General features: G+C 40.2%; 1 protein-coding gene across 1 annotated transcript in view; it reads right to left on the reverse strand.

Annotated features, from left to right (window-relative positions):
* The window catches only part of SYN3 (synapsin III), a 278381-nt gene that overhangs the window by 141833 nt on the left and 114043 nt on the right, over positions 1-22505 (reverse strand). The window lies entirely within an intron of this gene.

Raw genomic sequence — 22505 nt, forward strand, 5'->3', positions numbered from 1 at the left:
TACAGAAGCCACCAGCAATACCCAGGTTATACCAGCATGCACATATCACTACAGACAAAGGATGTGTAACATACCCGCTGTACATATATAACTATATACAGGAGATGCCCAGATTATACCAGCTGTACATATATAATTATATACAGGAGATGCCCAGGTTATACCAGCTGTACATATATAATTATATACAGGAGATGCCCAGGTTATACCGGCTGTACATATATAATTATATACAGGAGATGCCCAGGTTATACCAGCTGTACATATATAATTATATACAGGAGATACCCAGGTTATACCAGCTGTACATATATAATTATATACAGGAGATGCCCAGGTTATACCAGCTGTACATATATAATTATATACAGGAGATGCCCAGGTTATACCAGCTGTACATATATAATTATATACAGGAGATGTCCAGGTTATCCCAGCTGTACATATATAATTATATACAGGAGATGCCCAGGTTATACCAGCTGTACATATATAATTATATACAGGAGATACCCAGGTTATACCGGCTGTACATATATAACTATATACAGGAGATGCCCAGGTTATACCAGCTGTACATATATAATTATATACAGGAGATGCCCAGGTTATACCAGCTGTACATATATAATTATATACAGGAGATGTCCAGGTTATACCAGCTGTACATATATAATTATATACAGGAGATGCCCAGGTTATACCAGCTGTACATATATAATTATATACAGGAGATGCCCAGGTTATACCAGCTGTACATATATAACTATATACAGGAGATGCCCAGGTTATACCAGCTGTACATATATAATTATATACAGGAGATGCCCAGGTTATACCGGCTGTACATATATAATTAGATACAGGAGATGCCCAGGTTATACCAGTTGTACATATATAATTATATACAGGAGATGTCCAGGTTATACCGGCTGTACATATATAATTATATACAGGAGATGCCCAGGTTATATCAGCTGCACATATATAATTATATACAGGAGATGTCCAGGTTATACCAGCTGTACATATATAATTATATACAGGAGATGCCCAGGTTATACCAGCTGTACATATATAATTATATACAGGAGATGCCCAGGTTATACCAGCTGTACATATATAATTATATACAGGAGATGTCCAGGTTATACCAGCTGTACATATATAATTATATACAGGAGATGTCCTGGTTATACCAGCTGTACATATATAATTATATACAGGAGATGTCCAGGTTATACCAGCTGTACATATATAATTATATACAGGAGATGCCCAGGTTATACCAGCTGTACATATATAATTATATACAGGAGATGTCCAGGTTATACCAGCTGTACATGTATAATTATATACAGGAGATGCCCAGGTTATACCGGCTGTACATATATAATTATATACAGGAGATGCCCAGGTTATACCAGCTGTACATATATAATTATATACAGGGGATGTCCAGGTTATACCGGCTGTACATATATAATTATATACAGGAGATGTCCAGGTTATACCCGCTGTACATATATAACTATATACAGGAGATGCCCAGGTTATACCAGCTGTACATATATAATTATATACAGGAGATGCCCAGGTTATACCGGCTGTACATATATAATTATATACAGGAGATGCCCAGGTTATACCAGCTGTACATATATAATTATATACAGGAGATGCCCAGGTTATACCGGCTGTACATATATAATTATATACAGGAGATGCCCAGGTTATACCGGCTGTACATATATAATTATATACAGGAGATGCCCAGGTTATACCCGCTGTACATATATAACTATATACAGGAGATGCCCAGGTTATACCAACTGTACATATATAACTATATACAGGAGATGCCCAGGCTATACCAACTGTACATATATAACTATATACAGGAGATGCCCAGGTTATACCAGCTGTACATATATAATTATATACAGGAGATGCCCAGGTTATACCAGCTGTACATATATAATTATATACAGGAGATGCCCAGGTTATACCAGCTGTACATATATAATTATATACAGGAGATGTCCAGGTTATACCGGCTGTACATATATAACTATATACAGGAGATGCCCAGGTTATACCAGCTGTACATATATAATTATATACAGGAGATGCCCAGGTTATACCAGCTGTACATATATAATTATATACAGGAGATGCCCAGGTTATACCAGCTGTACATATATAATTATATACAGGAGATGTCCAGGTTATACCAGCTGTACATATATAATTATATACAGGAGATGCCCAGGTTATACCGGCTGTACATATATAATTATATACAGGAGATGCCCAGGTTATACCAGCTGTACATATATAATTATATACAGGGGATGTCCAGGTTATACCGGCTGTACATATATAATTATATACAGGAGATGTCCAGGTTATACCCGCTGTACATATATAACTATATACAGGAGATGCCCAGGTTATACCAGCTGTACATATATAATTATATACAGGAGATGCCCAGGTTATACCGGCTGTACATATATAATTATATACAGGAGATGTCCAGGTTATACCGGCTGTACATATATAACTATATACAGGAGATGCCCAGGTTATACCAGCTGTACATATATAATTATATACAGGAGATGCCCAGGTTATACCAGCTGTACATATATAATTATATACAGGAGATGTCCAGGTTATACCAGCTGTACATATATAATTATATACAGGAGATGCCCAGGTTATACCAGCTGTACATATATAATTATATACAGGAGATGCCCAGGTTATACCAGCTGTACATATATAACTATATACAGGAGATGCCCAGGTTATACCAGCTGTACATATATAATTATATACAGGAGATACCCAGGTTATACCGGCTGTACATATATAATTAGATACAGGAGATGCCCAGGTTATACCAGTTGTACATATATAATTATATACAGGAGATGTCCAGGTTATACCGGCTGTACATATATAATTATATACAGGAGATGCCCAGGTTATATCAGCTGCACATATATAATTATATACAGGAGATGTCCAGGTTATACCAGCTGTACATATATAATTATATACAGGAGATGCCCAGGTTATACCAGCTGTACATATATAATTATATACAGGAGATGTCCAGGTTATACCGGCTGTACATATATAACTATATACAGGAGATGCCCAGGTTATACCAGCTGTACATATATAATTATATACAGGAGATGCCCAGGTTATACCAGCTGTACATATATAATTATATACAGGAGATGCCCAGGTTATACCAGCTGTACATATATAATTATATACAGGAGATGTCCAGGTTATACCAGCTGTACATATATAATTATATACAGGAGATGCCCAGGTTATACCGGCTGTACATATATAATTATATACAGGAGATGCCCAGGTTATACCAGCTGTACATATATAATTATATACAGGGGATGTCCAGGTTATACCGGCTGTACATATATAATTATATACAGGAGATGTCCAGGTTATACCCGCTGTACATATATAACTATATACAGGAGATGCCCAGGTTATACCAGCTGTACATATATAATTATATACAGGAGATGCCCAGGTTATACCGGCTGTACATATATAATTATATACAGGAGATGCCCAGGTTATACCAGCTGTACATATATAATTATATACAGGAGATGCCCAGGTTATACCAGCTGTACATATATAATTATATACAGGAGATGCCCAGGTTATACCGGCTGTACATATATAATTATATACAGGAGATGCCCAGGTTATACCCGCTGTACATATATAACTATATACAGGAGATGCCCAGGTTATACCAACTGTACATATATAACTATATACAGGAGATGCCCAGGCTATACCAACTGTACATATATAACTATATACAGGAGATGCCCAGGTTATACCAGCTGTACATATATAATTATATACAGGAGATGCCCAGGTTATACCAGCTGTACATATATAATTATATACAGGAGATGCCCAGGTTATACCAGCTGTACATATATAATTATATACAGGAGATGTCCAGGTTATACCGGCTGTACATATATAACTATATACAGGAGATGCCCAGGTTATACCAGCTGTACATATATAATTATATACAGGAGATGCCCAGGTTATACCAGCTGTACATATATAATTATATACAGGAGATGCCCAGGTTATACCAGCTGTACATATATAATTATATACAGGAGATGTCCAGGTTATACCAGCTGTACATATATAATTATATACAGGAGATGCCCAGGTTATACCGGCTGTACATATATAATTATATACAGGAGATGCCCAGGTTATACCAGCTGTACATATATAATTATATACAGGGGATGTCCAGGTTATACCGGCTGTACATATATAATTATATACAGGAGATGCCCAGGTTATACCGGCTGTACATATATAATTATATACAGGAGATGCCCAGGTTATACCCGCTGTACATATATAACTATATACAGGAGATGCCCAGGTTATACCAGCTGTACATATATAATTATATACAGGAGATGCCCAGGTTATACCGGCTGTACATATATAATTATATACAGGAGATGCCCAGGTTATACCGGCTGTACATATATAATTATATACAGGAGATGTCCAGGTTATACCCGCTGTACATATATAACTATATACAGGAGATGCCCAGGTTATACCAGCTGTACATATATAATTATATACAGGAGATGCCCAGGTTATACCGGCTGTACATATATAATTATATACAGGAGATGCCCAGGTTATACCAGCTGTACATATATAATTATATACAGGAGATGCCCAGGTTATACCAGCTGTACATATATAATTATATACAGGAGATGCCCAGGTTATACCGGCTGTACATATATAATTATATACAGGAGATGCCCAGGTTATACCCGCTGTACATATATAACTATATACAGGAGATGCCCAGGTTATACCAACTGTACATATATAACTATATACAGGAGATGCCCAGGCTATACCAACTGTACATATATAACTATATACAGGAGATGCCCAGGTTATACCAGCTGTACATATATAATTATATACAGGAGATGCCCAGGTTATACCAGCTGTACATATATAATTATATACAGGAGATGCCCAGGTTATACCAGCTGTACATATATAATTATATACAGGAGATGCCCAGGTTATACCAGCTGTACATATATAATTATATACAGGAGATGCCCAGGTTATACCAGCTGTACATATATAATTATATACAGGAGATGCCCAGGTTATACCAGCTGTACATATATAATTATATACAGGAGATGCCCAGGTTATACCAGCTGTACATATATAATTATATACAGGAGATGTCCAGGTTATACCGGCTGTACATATATAATTACATACAGGAGATGTCCAGGTTATACCAGCTGTACATATATAATTACATACAGGAGATGCCCAGGTTATACCAGCTGTACATATATAATTATATACAGGAGATGTCCAGGTTATACCAGCTGTACATATATAATTATATACAGGAGATGCCCAGGTTATACCAGCTGTACATATATAATTATATACAGGAGATGCCCAGGTTATACCAGCTGTACATATATAACTATATACAGGAGATGCCCAGGTTATACCAGCTGTACATATATAATTATATACAGGAGATGCCCAGGTTATACCGGCTGTACATATATAATTAGATACAGGAGATGCCCAGGTTATACCAGTTGTACATATATAATTATATACAGGAGATGTCCAGGTTATACCGGCTGTACATATATAATTATATACAGGAGATGCCCAGGTTATATCAGCTGCACATATATAATTATATACAGGAGATGTCCAGGTTATACCAGCTGTACATATATAATTATATACAGGAGATGCCCAGGTTATACCAGCTGTACATATATAATTATATACAGGAGATGCCCAGGTTATACCGGCTGTACATATATAACTATATACAGGAGATGCCCAGGTTATACCAGCTGTGCATATATAATTATATACAGGAGATGCCCAGGTTATACCCGCTGTACATATATAACTATATACAGGAGATGCCCAGGTTATACCAACTGTACATATATAACTATATACAGGAGATGCCCAGGCTATACCAACTGTACATATATAACTATATACAGGAGATGCCCAGGTTATACCAGCTGTACATATATAATTATATACAGGAGATGCCCAGGTTATACCAGCTGTACATATATAATTATATACAGGAGATGCCCAGGTTATACCAGCTGTACATATATAATTATATACAGGAGATGCCCAGGTTATACCAGCTGTACATATATAATTATATACAGGAGATGCCCAGGTTATACCAGCTGTACATATATAATTATATACAGGAGATGCCCAGGTTATACCAGCTGTACATATATAATTATATACAGGAGATGCCCAGGTTATACCAGCTGTACATATATAATTATATACAGGAGATGTCCAGGTTATACCGGCTGTACATATATAATTACATACAGGAGATGTCCAGGTTATACCAGCTGTACATATATAATTACATACAGGAGATGCCCAGGTTATACCAGCTGTACATATATAATTATATACAGGAGATGTCCAGGTTATACCAGCTGTACATATATAATTATATACAGGAGATGCCCAGGTTATACCAGCTGTACATATATAATTATATACAGGAGATGCCCAGGTTATACCAGCTGTACATATATAACTATATACAGGAGATGCCCAGGTTATACCAGCTGTACATATATAATTATATACAGGAGATGCCCAGGTTATACCGGCTGTACATATATAATTAGATACAGGAGATGCCCAGGTTATACCAGTTGTACATATATAATTATATACAGGAGATGTCCAGGTTATACCGGCTGTACATATATAATTATATACAGGAGATGCCCAGGTTATATCAGCTGCACATATATAATTATATACAGGAGATGTCCAGGTTATACCAGCTGTACATATATAATTATATACAGGAGATGCCCAGGTTATACCAGCTGTACATATATAATTATATACAGGAGATGCCCAGGTTATACCGGCTGTACATATATAACTATATACAGGAGATGCCCAGGTTATACCAGCTGTGCATATATAATTATATACAGGAGATGCCCAGGTTATACCAGCTGTACATATATAATTATATACAGGAGATGCCCAGGTTATACCGGCTGTACATATATAATTATATACAGGAGATGTCCAGGTTATACCAGCTGTACATATATAATTATATACAGGAGATGCCCAGGTTATACCAGCTGTACATATATAATTATATACAGGAGATGTCCAGGTTATACCAGCTGTACATATATAATTATATACAGGAGATGTCCAGGTTATACCAGCTGTACATATATAATTATATACAGGAGATGCCCAGGTTATACCGGCTGTACATATATAATTATATACAGGAGATGCCCAGGTTATACCAGCTGTACATATATAATTATATACAGGGGATGTCCAGGTTATACCGGCTGTACATATATAATTATATACAGGAGATGTCCAGGTTATACCCGCTGTACATATATAACTATATACAGGAGATGCCCAGGTTATACCAGCTGTACATATATAATTATATACAGGAGATGCCCAGGTTATACCAGCTGTACATATATAATTATATACAGGAGATGCCCAGGTTATACCGGCTGTACATATATAATTATATACAGGAGATGCCCAGGTTATACCCGCTGTACATATATAACTATATACAGGAGATGCCCAGGTTATACCGGCTGTACATATATAATTATATACAGGAGATGCCCAGGTTATACCAGCTGTACATATATAATTATATACAGGAGATGCCCAGGTTATACCGGCTGTACATATATAATTATATACAGGAGATGCCCAGGTTATACCCGCTGTACATATATAACTATATACAGGAGATGCCCAGGTTATACCAACTGTACATATATAACTATATACAGGAGATGCCCAGGCTATACCAGCTGTACATATTGTGAGGTAGCGTCGTCGGCTGCGCTGCAGAAGACACGGGATCCAGGCACCAAGGTTCACAGCACACGGTTTATTCCAAAGAAAAAGTTCACAATAGTACATAGGTGCCTTTCCGGCTGAGAACTCAGGGAGATGTGATCACCCCCTCACCCCCGGCACACCTGCCCTTGTTCCTGAATCTATTTATCCCTCCCTTCAGCCTGTAGGGAAAACAGCATTAACCCTATAGTGGATTATCATGGAGTGAGCACAACCGGGGCGAGACATACCGGCCGTCATAGATAACCCCGGTCACAGTCTCACATACCCCCCCCCTCAGTTCAAGCGTGCGGGGTTGAACTCCTGCCATCAAACACGGGCCGCGGGACAAGGCATCGGCGTTGCCCTGCAACCTACCGGCCCGGTGTTCAACCGTAAACCGGAAGTTCTGCAGAGAAAGGAACCACCGGGTAACCCGGGCAGTCCGTTCCTTGGCGGACCTCATCCAGACCAGTGGAGAGTGATCCGTCACCAAGCGAAACTGACGTCCCAGCAGGTAATAGCGTAGGGACTCCAAGGCCCACTTGATCGCCAGGCACTCCTTCTCCACTACGCTATAATTCCGCTCGGGAGGGGTGAGCTTCCTACTTAAGAAGGTGACGGGGTGTTCCTCCCCCTGAACCACCTGAGACAGCACTGCCCCCAGGCCGACCTCCGAGGCGTCAGTCTGTACTATGAACTCCTTCCGGAAATCAGGGTTGACCAGAACGGGCTGTCCGCACAGGACCTCCTTCAGGGCCCGGAAGGAGTCCTCGGCCTGCGGAGTCCAGCGCACCATGACGGACTTCTTGCCTTTGAGAAGGTCCGTCAAGGGGGCTGATAGTCCCGCAAAATCTTTTACAAACCTCCTGTAGTACCCCACGATACCCAGGAAGGCCCTAACCTGCTTCTTGGTCAGGGGTCTAGGCCACTTCTGGATCGCCTCGACCTTGTTAATTTGGGGCTTAATCACTCCTTGGCCTATCACGTAGCCCAAGTAGCGGGCTTCCGTGAGTCCCAATGCACATTTCTTGGGATTGTCTGTCAATCCGGCTGTTCGAAGCGCGTCCACCACCGCTTGTACCTGTTCCAAGTGAGTCTGCCATTCGGAGCTGTAAATAATGATGTCATCAAGGTACGCAGATGCATACGCCTGGTGGGGTTCCAGCACTAAGTCCATCAACCTCTGGAACGTGGCCGGAGCGCCATGTAACCCAAAAGGCAAGACAACATAGTGGAAGAGACCCTCCGGCGTAACAAAAGCGGTTTTCTCCTTGGCGGACTCCGTTAGTGGCACCTGCCAGTACCCCTTGGTCAGGTCGAGCGTGGTAAAATATCGCGCCTGTCCCAGCCTATCAATCAGCTCATCCACCCGGGGCATGGGGTAGAGATCAAACTTGGATATTTCGTTCAATCTCCTAAAGTCATTGCAGAACCTTAAGGAGCCATCAGGTTTTGGTATTAGGACAATCGGACTAGCCCATTCACTCCGGGATTTTTCGATGACCCCCAGGCGTAACATTGTCTTTACTTCCTCCGATATGGCTTGTCGTCGAGCCTCCGGTACTCGGTATGACTTCAGGCGTACCTTCAGGTGGGGCTCGGTGACAATATCATGTCGTATCAGACTGGTCCTACCGGGTAGCTCGGAGAAGACATCGGGGTTCTGCTGAACCAACCGTCTGGCCTCTCGCCTCTGAGTCTTGGTGAGGGCTTCTCCAATCCTTACTTCCGGTTCGTCCTCTCCGGAGGTCGCTGGAGCCGGATGTGAACGACCCGAAGAGGAGGGAGGTGGGGAAAAAACAGCCATCAGGTTTTCCCGTTCCTGCCAAGGTTTTAATAGGTTGACATGGTATATTTGTTCAGGTTTCCGCCTACCGGGCTGCAATACTTTATAGTTAACCACCCCAACTCTTTCCTTTATCTCGTAGGGGCCTTGCCACTGAGCCAGGAATTTACTCTCCGCCGTGGGAATCAATACCAATACCCGATCCCCGGGTTTAAAGGTCCGCACGGTGGCTTGTCTATTGTAGCGGCCGCTTTGCGCGGCCTGAGCCTCCTGTAAATGCTCCTTCACAATTGGCATGACCGCGCTTATGCGGTTCTGCATACCAAAAATGTGTTCAATCACACTTTTATGGGGGGTGGGCTCCTGTTCCCAGGTTTCTTTTGCCAGGTCCAACAATCCCCGGGGATGTCGCCCGTATAACAATTCAAAAGGCGAAAACCCCGTGGATGCCTGTGGCACCTCTCGTATGGCAAACATCAAATAGGGAAGCATCATATCCCAGTCTTTCCCGTCTTTGGAAATCACCCTTTTGAGCATGGTTTTCAGGGTTTTATTGAATCGTTCCACTAAACCATCCGTCTGAGGATGATACACAGACGTACGCAACTGCTTGATCTGGAGTAGCCGGCATAGCTCTTTGGTCACTTTAGACATGAATGGGGTCCCCTGATCCGTAAGGATCTCCTTGGGCAACCCCACCCGGCAGAACACAGCAAACAACTCCCGAGCTATAAGCTTGGCTGCAGTATGTCTGAGAGGTATCGCCTCTGGATACCGGGTGGCATAGTCAACGATCACTAGGATATGCTGGTGCCCTCGAGCAGACATTACGAGGGGCCCCACCAGATCCATCCCTATCCGTTCAAAAGGGACTTCTATAATGGGTAACGGTACCAACGGACTGCGAAAGTGGGTCAGGGGTGCGGTAAGCTGACACTCCGGGCAGGTTTCGCAGAACCGTTTTACCTCCCCAAAGACCCCGGGCCAATAGAACCTTTGCAATATTCGCTCCTGCGTTTTCTTGACCCCTAGGTGACCACTCATCAGGTGTTTATGAGCCAAGTCGAGGACCCGCCGGCGATACGGCTGGGGCACCACCAACTGCTCTACCCCTACGCCCCGTATTTCATCTACCCGGTAGAGTAAATCCTGCTTAAGAGCGAAATGGGGGTATCTTACCTGGGCACCAGGCAGCTGTGCCACCCCGTCAACTACTGTCACCCGACTCCGGGCATGTATTAATGTAGGGTCCTGGAGTTGGGCTGTCCCAAACGTATCCGGGGACGCCTCCAACTCCGGGATGGGCTCGACCGTCTCAGCCTCTCCTGCCAATACCTCTAGGGGCGACCTATCAGGTTCACATCCTGTCCCTATCATGGGGACCTCTACGGCAGGCGTCCCGGATTCAGGATTGTAGGGCTCAGGTCCCGGACTGACCAATATCTGAGGGGACTTAGGAGGTCCCTTCCATAAAGTCCAAAAATAGGGCAGATCCCTTCCTAGGATCACATCATAGGGAAGAGTATTAATAAGTCCCACCTCATGTTGCACCTGACCGCAAGGAGCTGTGATGGTGACTATCCCCGTGGGATAGTCTCGGCGGTCCCCATGTATGCAAACCACCCCCACGGTACGTCCTGTGGCCTTTACTTTAGCCCTTAGGGTTGATCGCACAAGGGTCACTAAGCTTCCGGAATCCAACAAGCCTGTAACCGGACATCCATTCACATGAATTTGGCACAAGTGGGGCTCAGTCTCTGGGTAGACCAGGTCAGCGGTACACACCACCATTTGCAAGGATTGGAGCAGGTGTGCATTGGTCTGTTGCTGCTGTGCATTAGCCTGAGCCAAATGCTTTAGTATGTCCTCCATGGCGTCGCCGGGTTTGGGCTGTAGTATAGCCGCTCGAATCCAGGACATGCGCAGCTGGGTCACCAGGGATGGATGCTACACCTCACCGGCTGTCATGCCCGCCGATTCTCCACCATATGTGAGGTAGCGTCGTCGGCTGCGCTGCAGAAGACACGGGATCCAGGCATCAAGGTTCACAGCACACGGTTTATTCCAAAGAAAAAGTTCACAATAGTACATAGGTGCCTTTCCGGCTGAGAACTCAGGGAGATGTGATCACCCCCTCACCCCCTCACCCCCGGCACACCTGCCCTTGTTCCTGAATCTATTTATCCCTCCCTTCAGCCTGTAGGGAAAACAGCATTAACCCTATAGTGGATTATCATGGAGTGAGCACAACCGGGGCGAGACATACCGGCCGTCATAGATAACCCCGGTCACAGTCTCACAATATATAATTATATACAAGAGATGCCCAGGTTATACCAGCTGTACATATATAATTATATACAGGAGATGCCCAGGTTATACCAGCTGTACATATATAATTATATACAGGAGATGCCCGGGTTATACCAGCTGTACATATATAATTATATACAGGAGATACCCAGGTTATACCAGCTGTACATATATAATTATATACAGGAGATGCCCAGGTTATACCAGCTGTACATATATAATTATATACAGGAGATGCCCAGGTTATACCAGCTGTACATATATAATTATATACAGGAGATGCCCAGGTTATACCAGCTGTACATATATAATTATATACAGGAGATGCCCAGGTTATACCAGCTGTACATATATAATTATATACAGGAGATGCCCAGGTTATACCAGCTGTACATATATAATTATATACAGGAGATGCCCAGGTTATACCAGCTGTACATATATAATTATATACAGGAGATGCCCAGGTTATACCAGCTGTACATATATAATTATATACAGGAGATGCCCAGGTTATACCAGCTGTACATATATAATTATATACAGGAGATGCCCAGGTTATACCAGCTGTACATATATAATTATATACAGGAGATACCCAGGTTATACTGGCTGTACATATATAATTATATACAGGAGATGCCCAGGTTATACCAGCTGTACATATATAATTATATACAGGAGATGCCCAGGTTATACCAGCTGTACATATATAATTATATACAGGAGATGCCCAGGTTATACCAGCTGTACATATATAATTATATACAGGAGATGCTCAGGTTATACCAGCTGTACATATATAATTATATACAGGAGATGCCCAGGTTATACCGGCTGTATATATATAATTATATACAGGAGATGCCCAGGTTATACCAGCTGTACATATATAATTATATACAGGAGATGCCCAGGTTATACCAGCTGTACATATATAATTATATACAGGAGATGCCCAGGTTATTCCAGCTGTACATATATAATTATATACAGGAGATGCCCAGGTTATACCAGCTGTACATATATAATTATATACAGGAGATACCCAGGTTATACCAGCTGTACATATATAATTATATACAGGAGATGCCCAGGTTATACCGGCTGTACATATATAATTATATACAGGAGATGTCCAGGTTATACCAGCTGTACATATATAATTATATACAGGAGATACCCAGGTTATACCGGCTGTACATATATAATTATATACAGGAGATGCCCAGGTTATACCGGCTGTACATATATAATTATATACAGGAGATGCCCAGGTTATACCAGCTGTACATATATAATTATATACAGGAGATGCCCAGGTTATACCGGCTGTACATATATAATTATATACAGGAGATGCCCAGGTTATACCAGCTGTACATATATAATTATATACAGGAGATACCCAGGTTATACCGGCTGTACATATATAATTATATACAGGAGATGCCCAGGTTATACCGGCTGTACATATATAATTATATACAGGAGATGTCCAGGTTATACCAGCTGTACATATATAATTATATACAGGAGATGCCCAGGTTATACCAGCTGTACATATATAATTATATACAGGAGATGCCCAGGTTATACCAGCTGTACATATATAATTATATAAAGGAGATGCCCAGGTTATACCAGCTGTACATATATAATTATATACAGGAGATACCCAGGTTATACCGGCTGTACATATATAATTATATACAGGAGATGCCCAGGTTATACCGGCTGTACATATATAATTATATACAGGAGATGCCCAGGTTATACCAGCTGTACATATATAATTATATACAGGAGATGCCCAGGTTATACCGGCTGTACATATATAATTATATACAGGAGATGCCCAGGTTATACCAGCTGTACATATATAATTATATACAGGAGATGCCCAGGTTATACCAGCTGTACATATATAATTATATACAGGAGATGCTCAGGTTATACCAGCTGTACATATATAATTATATACAGGAGATGCCCAGGTTATACCGGCTGTATATATAAAATTATATACAGGAGATGCCCAGGTTATACCAGCTGTACATATATAATTATATACAGGAGATGCCCAGGTTATACCAGCTGTACATATATAATTATATACAGGAGATGCCCAGGTTATTCCAGCTGTACATATATAATTATATACAGGAGATGCCCAGGTTATACCAGCTGTACATATATAATTATATAAAGGAGATGCCCAGGTTATAGCGGCTGTACATATATAATTATATACAGGAGATGCCCAGGTTATACCAGCTGTACATATATAATTATATACAGGAGATGCCCAGGTTATACCGGCTGTACATATATAATTATATACAGGAGATGCCCAGGTTATACCGGCGGTACATATATAATTATATACAGGAGATGCCCAGGTTATACCAGCTGTACATATATAATTATATACAGGAGATGCCCAGGTTATACCAGCTGTACATATATAATTATATACAGGAGATGCCCAGGTTATACCAGCTGTACATATATAATTATATACAGGAGATACCCAGGTTCTACCGGCTGTACATATATAATTATATACAGGAGATACCCAGGTTATACCAGCTGTACATATATAATTATATACAGGAGATGCCCAGGTTATACCAGCTGTACATATATAATTATATACAGGAGATGCCCAGGTTATACCAGCTGTACATATATAATTATATACAGGAGATGCCCAGGTTATACCAGCTGTACATATATAATTATATACAGGAGATGCTCAGGTTATACCAGCTGTACATATATAATTATATACAGGAGATGCCCAGGTTATACCGGCTGTACATATATAATTATATACAGGAGATGCCCGGGTTATACCAGCTGTACATATATAATTATATATAGGAGATGCCCGGGTTATACCAGCTGTACATATATAATTATATACAGGAGATGCCCAGGTTATACCAGCTGTACATATATAATTATATACAGGAGATGCCCAGGTTATACCAGCTGTACATATATAATTATATACAGGAGATGCCCAGGTTATACCGGCTGTACATATATAATTATATACAGGAGATGCCCAGGTTATACCAGCTGTACATATATAATTATATACTGGAGATGCCCAGGTTATACCCGCTGTACATATATAACTATATACAGGAGATGTCCAGGTTATACCAGCTGTACATATATAATTATATACAGGAGATGCCCAGGTTATACCAGCTGTACATATATAACTATATACAGGAGATGCCCAGGTTATACCGGCTGTACATATATAATTATATACAGGAGATGCCCAGGTTATACCAACTGTACATATATAACTATATACAGGAGATGTCCAGGTTATACCGGCTGTACATATATAATTATATACAGGAGATGCCCAGGTTATACCAGCTGTACATATATAATTATATACAGGAGATGCTCAGGTTATACCAGCTGTACATATATAATTATATACAGGAGATGCCCAGGTTATACCGGCTGTATATATATAATTATATACAGGAGATGTCCAGGTTATACCGGCTGTACATATATAATTATATACAGGAGATGCCCAGGTTATACCAGCTGTACATATATAATTATATACAGGAGATGCCCAGGTTATAGCGGCTGTACATATATAATTATATACAGGAGATGCCCAGGTTATACCAGCTGTACATATATAATTATATACAGGAGATGCCCAGGTTATACCGGCTGTACATATATAATTATATACAGGAGATGCCCAGGTTATACCAGCTGTACATATATAATTATATACTGGAGATGCCCAGGTTATACCAGCTGTACATATATAATTATATACAGGAGATACCCAGGTTATACCAGCTGTACATATATAATTATGTACAGGAGATGTCCGGGTTATACCAGCTGTACATATATAATTATATACAGGAGATGCCCAGGTTATACCAGATGTACATATATAATTATATACAGGAGATGCCCAGGTTATATAAGCTGTACATATATAATTATATACAGGAGATACCCAGGTTATACCAGCTGTACATATATAATTATGTACAGGAGATGCCCAGGTTATACCAGCTGTACATATATAATTATATACAGGAGATGCCCAGGTTATACCAGCTGTACATATATAATTATATACAGGAGATGCCCAGGTTATAGCGGCTGTACATATATAATTATATACAGGAGATGCCCAGGTTATACCAGCTGTACATATATAATTATATACAGGAGATACCCAGGTTATACCAGCTGTACATATATAATTAAATACAGGAGATGCCCAGGTTATACCAGCTGTACATATATAATTATATACAGGAGATGCCCAGGTTATACCAGCTGTACATATATAATTAAATACAGGAGATGCCCAGGTTATACCGGCTGTACATATATAATTATATACAGAAGATACCCAGGTTCTACCGGCTGTACATATATAATTATATACAGGAGATACCCAGGTTATACCAGCTGTACATATATAATTATATACAGGAGATGCCCAGGTTATACCAGCTGTACATATATAATTATATACAGGAGATGCCCAGGTTATACCAGCTGTACATATATAATTATATACAGGAGATGCCCAGGTTATACCAGCTGTACATATATAATTATATACAGGAGATGCCCAGGTTATACCAGCTGTACATATATAATTATATACAGGAGATGCCCAGGTTATACCAGCTGTACATATATAATTATATACAGGAGATGCTCAGGTTATACCAGCTGTACATATATAATTATATACAGGAGATGCCCAGGTTATACCGGCTGTATATATATAATTATATACAGGAGATGCCCGGGTTATACCAGCTGTACATATATAATTATATATAGGAGATGCCCGGGTTATACCAGCTGTACATATATAATTATATACAGGAGATGCCCAGGTTATACCGGCTGTACATATATAATTATATACAGGAGATGCCCAGGTTATACCAGCTGTACATATATAATTATATACAGGAGATGCCCAGGTTATACCGGCTGTACATATATAATTATATACAGGAGATGCCCAGGTTATACCAGCTGTACATATATAATTATATACAAGAGATGCCCAGGTTATACCGGCTGTACATATATAATTATATACAGGAGATAGCCCAGGTTATACCAGCTGTACATATATAATTATATACTGGAGATGCCCAGGTTATACCCGCTGTACATATATAACTATATACAGGAGATGCCCAGGTTATACCAACTGTACATATATAACTATATACAGGAGATGCCCAGGTTATACCAACTGTACATATATAATTATATACAGGAGATGCCCAGGTTATACCGGCTGTACATATATAATTATATACAGGAGATGCCCAGGTTATACCAACTGTACATATATAATTATATACAGGAGATGCCCAGGTTATACCGGCTGTACATATATAATTATATACAGGAGATGCCCAGGTTATACCAACTGTACATATATAATTATATACAGGAGATGCCCGGGTTATACCGGCTGTACATATATAATTATATACAGGGGATGTCCAGGTTATACCGGCTGTACATATATAATTATATACAGGAGATGCCCGGGTTATACCCGCTGTACATATATAACTATATACAGGAGATGCCCAGGTTATACCAGCTGTACATATATAACTATATACCGGAGATGCCCAGGTTATACCAGCTGTACATATATAACTATATACCGGAGATGCCCAGGTTATACCAGCTGTACATATATAACTATATACCGGAGATGCCCAGGTTATACCAGCTGTACATATATAACTATATACAGGAGATGCCCAGGTTATACCAGCTGTACATATATAATTATATACAGGAGATGCCCAGTTTATACCGGCTGTACATATATAACTATATACAGGAGATGCCCAGGTTATACCAGCTGCACATATATAATTATATACAGGAGATGCCCAGGTTATACCAGCTGTACATATATAATTATATACAGGAGATGCCCAGGTTATACCGGCTGTACATATATAATTATATACAGGAGATGCCCAGGTTATACCGGCTGTACATATATAATTATATACAGGAGATGTCCAGGTTATACCGGCTGTACATATATAATTATATACAGGAGATGCCCAGGTTATACCAGCTGTACATATATAATTATATACAGGAGATGCCCAGGTTATACCGGCTGTACATATATAATTATATACAGGAGATGCCCAGGTTATACCAGCTGTACATATATAATTATATACAGGAGATGCCCGGGTTATACCAGTTGTACATATATAATTATATACAGGAGATGCCCAGGTTATACCGGCTGTACATATATAACTATATACAGGAGATGCCCAGGTTATACCGGCTGTACATATATAATTATATACAGGAGATGCCCAGGTTATACCGGCTGTACATATATAATTATATACAGGAGATGCCCAGGTTATACCGGCTGTACATATATAATTATATACAGGAGATACCCAGGTTATACCAGCTGTACATATATAATTATATACAGGATATACCCAGGTTATACCAGCTGTACATATATAATTATATACAGGAGATGCCCAGGTTATACCAGCTGTACATATATAATTATATACAGGAGATGCCCAGGTTATACCAGCTGTACATATATAATTATATACAGGAGATGCCCAGGTTATACCAGCTGTACATATATAATTATATACAGGAGATGCCCAGGTTATACCAGCTGTACATATATAATTATATACAGGAGATGCCCAGGTTATACCGGCTGTACATATATAATTATATACAGGCGATGCCCAGGTTATACCAGCTGTACATATATAATTATATACAGGAGATGCCCAGGTTATAGCGGCTGTACATATATAATTATATACAGGAGATACCCAGGTTATACCAGCTGTACATATATAATTATATACAGGAGATGCCCAGGTTATACCAGCTGTACATATATAATTATATACAGGAGATGCCCAGGTTATACCAGCTGTACATATATAATTATATACAGGAGATGCCCAGGTTATACCGGCTGTACATATATAATTATATACAGGAGAAGCCCAGGTTATACCAGCTGTACATATATAATTATATACAGGAGATGCCCAGGTTATACCAGCTGTACATATATCATTATATACAGGAGATGCCCAGGTTATAGCGGCTGTACATATATAATTATATACAGGAGATACCCAGGTTATACCAGCTGTACATATATAATTATATACAGGAGATGCCCAGGTTATACCAGCTGTACATATATAATTATATATAGGAGATGCCCAGGTTATACCAGCTGTACATATATAATTATATACAGGAGATGCCCAGGTTATACCAGCTGTACATATATAATTATATACAGGAGATGCCCAGGTTATACCGGCTGTACATATATAATTATATACAGGAGATGCCCGGGTTATACCAGCTGTACATATATAATTATATACAGGAGATGCCCAGGTTATACCGGCTGTACATATATAACTATATACAGGAGATGCCCAGGTTATACCGGCTGTACATATATAATTATATACAGGAGATGCCCAGGTTATACCAGCTGTACATATATAATTATATACAGGAGATGCCCAGGTTATACCGGCTGTACATATATAATTATATACAGGAGATGCCTAGGTTATACCGGCTGTACATATATAATTATATACAGGAGATGCCCAGGTTATACCAGCTGTACATATATAATTATATACAGGAGATGCCCAGGTTATACCAGCTGTACATATATAATTATATACAGGAGATGCCCAGGTTATACCAGCTGTACATATATAACTATATACAGGAGATGCCCAGGTTATACCAGCTGTACATATATAATTATATACAGGAGATGCCCAGGTTATACCAGCTGTACATATATAATTATATACAGGAGATGCCCAGGTTATACCAGCTGTACATATATAATTATATACAGGAGATGCCCAGGTTATACCAGCTGTACATATATAATTATATACAGGAGATGCCCAGGTTATACCGGCTGTACATATATAATTATATACAGGAGATACCCAGGTTATACCGGCTGTACATATATAATTATATACAGGAGATGCCCAGGTTATACCGGCTGTACATATATAATTATATACAGGAGATGCCCAGGTTATACCAGCTGTACATATATAATTATATACAGGAGATACCCAGGTTATACCAGCTGTACATATATAATTATATACAGGAGATGCCCAGGTTATACCAGCTGTACATATATAATTATATACAGGAGATGCCCAGGTTATACCAGCTGTACATATATAATTATATACAGGAGATGCCCAGGTTATACCGGCTGTACATATATAATTATATACAGGAGATGCCCAGGTTATACCAGCTATACATATATAATTATATACAGGAGATGCCCAGGTTATACCGGCTGTACATATATAATTATATACAGGAGATGCCCAGGTTATACCGGCTGTACATATATAATTATATACAGGAGATGCCCAGGTTATACCAGCTGTACATATATAATTATATACAGGAGATACCCAGGTTATACCGGCTGGACATATATAATTAAATACAGGAGATATCCAGGTTATACCAGCCGTACATATATAATTATATACAGGAGATACCCAGGTTATACCAGCTGGACATATATAATTATATACAGGAGATGCCCAGGTTATACCGGCTGTACATATATAATTATATACAGGAGATGCCCAGGTTATACCAGCTGTACATATATAATTATATACAGGAGATGCCCAGGTTATACCAGCTGTACATATATAATTATATACAGGAGATGCCCAGGTTATACCAGCTGTACATATATAATTATATACAGGAGATGCCCAGGTTATACCAGCTGTACATATATAATTATATACAGGAGATGCCCAGGTTATACCAGCTGTACATATATAATTATATACAGGAGATGCCCAGGTTATACCAGCTGTACATATATAATTATATACAGGAGATACCCAGGTTATACCAGCTGTACATATATAATTATATACAGGAGATGTCCAGGTTATACCAGCTGTACATATATAATTATATACAGGAGATAGCCCAGGTTATAGCGGCTGTACATATATAATTATATACAGGAGATACCCAGGTTATACCGGCTCTACATATATAATTATATACAGGAGATACCCAGGTTATAGCGGCGTGCCTGTATCGTTATCGCGGTGACAGCGCTGGGAATGGGCAGATGATGGGGCAGATCGGCGCAGTGTAACGCTCGGGCGCCTCTGTTTAGTGACTGAAGTCTCCGCAGTTTCCTGGAGATCGTATCTAACATTTCCCAATGCAGAATATTTGGGAGGATCACGGAGGCGCAAAGAGGGCGACAAAGAAACGCGCTGGGAACCAAAACTTCCGATTCTTAAAGTCGCTGACAAACGACGCTCCCCGACAATTACACCCCCGCTATATATACACATATATGCGGACATAAATCAGAGTTCTCTGGGGTTTAATGTAAGGCGGGGACTTAAAGGGGAACTGCATCTGCAATCAGGAAAGTATGCAGGATTGGGGGGGGGGGGGTTCCCAGCTTTTAAAGATAGGTAGTTTCCTTTGTATAAAAAGGAGTCAAAGTGGAACCAGATGCACATTTTTGGCCCCCAAAAATCGCACCCGCGGCAAAAACGCTGCATCTGAAGCTCACAGCAAGCGCCATAGAGCATGACCGCCCGCTGTGAGCTCCACGCAGCAACTGAAGTGAACCGCGAGATCAGCGGTGACGTCACGTGGGTGATTTGTGGTCACAGGTGGAGGACTCCAGCTGTGGCCGCGGCTAACCTGACTGACATCACCGCTGACCACGGCTCAGTCGCTGCCTGAACCTCACAGCGGGGGTCATGCTCCATGGTGATTGTCAGATGTAGCAGAGCTGGAAGCGGCGTGGGACCTTGTATGGATTACATCGGACCTGCAGGGGTGTTTTGGGGGTTAATTAAGAGGGGAAAAAGGGGGCTTTTTGTATTTTATTTCAAAGGATTTTTCGGTGTTTGTGTTTATTCACTTTCACTTGCAGATTAGTGACGGGGGGGTCTCAGACGCCTCCGATTACTAATCTAAGGCTTAGTAGCAGCTGTGAGCTGCCATTTACTCCCTCGCACCAGGGCAATGGGAAGAGCCAGGTAAAGTACCGGGACCGTTGCACTTAATTGATGCGGCAATTGCAGAAGTTGCAGGCTGTTATTTTTAGGCTGGGGGTGCCCAATAACCATGGGTATCCCCAGCCTGAGAATACCAGCCCCCAGCTGTTGGGTTTTATCTGTGCTGGTAGCATAATATGGGGGGATCCTATGCTAATTTTTTTATTTATTTT

This window comes from Anomaloglossus baeobatrachus, chromosome 4, assembly GCF_048569485.1.
Source record: "Anomaloglossus baeobatrachus isolate aAnoBae1 chromosome 4, aAnoBae1.hap1, whole genome shotgun sequence".
Lineage (NCBI taxonomy): Eukaryota > Metazoa > Chordata > Amphibia > Anura > Aromobatidae > Anomaloglossus > Anomaloglossus baeobatrachus.